Below are 3,095 nucleotides of genomic sequence, written 5' to 3'. Positions count from 1 at the left end.
GAAAGAAAATAAAGGATGTTACACTGAATTATAACCTGGAGCATGAATACCCATGAATCCACACTGGTATAGATAAATGATTAAGTAGAGATTCTGCCCTATGATAAACATGAATATACAAATACTTCTGTGGTGTGCTAGCATAGATTTCTGTGGTTGTACATCTAAGAACAGTACAGCTGGAGCTTATGGTACTTCTGATTTCCCCGGCAGCTATGCTAGATTACACTTCCTTGTAAGTATAAAGAGGTGATTTTCCCCCTTGTCCTTGTCAGTGTCTGTTGTAGTTTTCTTGACTGCATATGTTCTGAGGTGGCATGGATTCTCAATGTAATTTTAATTTACCTGTCCATAATGGCTAAGAAGGTTGAGCATTTTTCATATATTGATTGACTATTTGTATTTCTTCTTTTGAAAGGAAATGGAATTGAACTGAACTGTCTGTTCAGTTGGTTTGGCCACTGTTGAATGGGCTGTATGTTGTGTCTGATAGAATGCATGGAGTTATTTCAATTTTCTTGACTCTATTGAGACTTGCTTTGAGTCTAAGTACATAGTCAATTTTGGAGAAAGTTCCATGAGGTGCAGAGATGAATATATATCCTTTTGTGTTTGGGTAAAATGTTCTGCAAATATCTGTTAGGTCCATTTGGCTTATAGTATCTGTTAGCTCCAGCATTTCCCTGCTTAAGTTAATGTTGTCTGGATGGCCTGTTCATTGGTGAGAGTGGTATATTGAAGTCTCCCACTATCTGTCTGTGAGGGTCAATATATGATTTAAGCTGTATATATATATATATATATATATATACATATATATATATATATATATATATTTACAAACTTGGGTGCCCTGTGTCAGGGACGTGTATGTTAAGAATTGAAATGTCTGTCATCTAGAGGATTTTTCCTTTGATGAGAATGTAGTATTCTTCCTCATCTCTTTCGACTAATTTTGGTTTGGAGTCTATTTTGTTAGATTATTTCCAAGGCTATATGAGCTTGCTTCTTAGGTTCATTTGTTTTGAATGTCTTTTTCTAACCCTTTATCCCGAGGTAATGTCTAACCTTGATGTTGAAAGGTTTCTTGTATGCAACAGGAGGATAGATCCTATTTTTCAATCCATATGATAGTCTGTGTCTTTTTATTAGGGAATTGAGATCACTGATATTGGGAGATAGCCATGACCAATATGGTTAAAGGGCACGGGAAACAAGGGACAATGCAACCTGAAGATTAATTGAATTATTATTTTACGTTGTTTCTTTAGGGATCCTCAAAACTAGACCTTGCCAGCACAATGGAGATTATTTGAAGTTAGAGATTTTGTCTTTCCTACTATTTTGGCTATTGCTGAACCCAAACACTTCATATATTACCTATCTTCCAGATCTCTATCTTTTCTTTCTATCTTTTCTTTCTTTCTTCCTTTCTCCTTTCCTTCCTTCCTTTCTTTCTTTTTTCTTTCTTTCTTTTTTAGAGTGTCTCTCCTTTAGAAACCAGAAGTCTGCACTGGCCACACATCTCTTTAAAGTTTGTGGAATGTGAAATTTCTGTCATTCTTCCAGGACACATTAGTTATTACACCTTGAGTGACTAATGTTCTATTGAGATAGTGCTTCCCCCGTACATCAGGGACTTTGGGGCAAAAAACAAAAAACAAAAAACAAACAAACAAACAAACAAACATCTAAAGCTATATAGCTGGACCAGTCTCTGTATTCAAGCTCTGCACCCCATGAAATATCCCGAAGGAAGACATTCATTGGAGGTTCAGAGTTCTCATTTCCATTAGTAGCAAACCTCAAGGCAGATGGGGCCACATACTGACTCCAGACCCAGAACCACCAGACTCTGTAATCATCCTCACATGACTGGCTCCAGCTCCTAGCCTTCAAGGGTTGAGTTGCCAGCCATTATACCTTTCATGGCCTGAGCCAAGCTTCCTGTCCCTTGAACTTTTCAGTGCATTGGCATCTGGTCTTCTCATATTCCCATTATTTCTCACCACTGTCTCCCATCCCAGAGCTATGACACAATGTCCATAGCCTTTGTGACATGTTTGAACCCTGTTGTTAGATATTCAAATTCCAATGACTGGATTGAACTCAGCACAATATATAAAAGATAGTCTTATGTCAACTTGATGCAAGATAGTCTTATTTGGGAAGAGAGATTCTCAATTAAGACAGTGCCTCCATAAGATTGACTGTAGGTACCTCTTTAGTGTATTTTCTTTGGAAGTGATTCATGTGGGAGGGCCAGGCTCAAAATATGTGGATCAGTGGTCCTAAGTGCTATAAAAGGCAAGCTGAGCAAGGCATGGAAAGCAAACCAATATGTGGCATTCCTCATAGCCTTTGTATCAGGTCCTGCCTCCATGTTCATGACCTGTTTGAGTTCCTGTCCTGACTTCTTTTGATGATGAACTGTGAAATGGAAGTATAAGTAAAACAAACCCTTTCTCTCCATGTTGGTTTTGGTCATTGTGGTTGATCGCAGCTATAGAAACCCTAACTTAGAGAATGGATTAAATCACTAAATATAAGACCTGGAACTACAAAACTTTCAGAATAATTAGGACAAACAAAACATCATTGGATTTGGTAATAATTTCTTTAATGTGGTAGCAATGACACAGATGATCAAAGGGAGAACAAATAAATTGAACTTCATAAAAATGTTTCAAATTGTGTATATCAGTAGATTGTGTCAAAATAGTAACAATATAATAACCTAAAGAGTGAAGTTTTACAAAGCATGTATCTAGTAAGAGACTGATTACTGAAAATTTATGCTAAACTGAAGTTCATCACCAAACACAGATTGATTCAAAAGTTTCTGAAGGACAAAAACAGACATTACTATTTCTGCACAAATGATCAATAATTGTGTGAGCTGGAGTGGGTATGGAACTAACAAACTATTACACAAAAGAGTCTTGTTCCAACCCCAGCACTGAAAAAAGAAGAAAGGTATGTGAAATTATCCTCAATATATCCCACCATTCAGAATATGGAAATCCAAACCACAGTGAGGCATCACAGGATCTTTAGGTTCGATGTCATCAGAGACACAGAAATATATGCTGGTG

This window comes from Cricetulus griseus, chromosome 3 (genome assembly GCF_003668045.3).
Source record: "Cricetulus griseus strain 17A/GY chromosome 3, alternate assembly CriGri-PICRH-1.0, whole genome shotgun sequence".
Lineage (NCBI taxonomy): Eukaryota > Metazoa > Chordata > Mammalia > Rodentia > Cricetidae > Cricetulus > Cricetulus griseus.
This window is presented reverse-complemented; position numbering follows the sequence as displayed.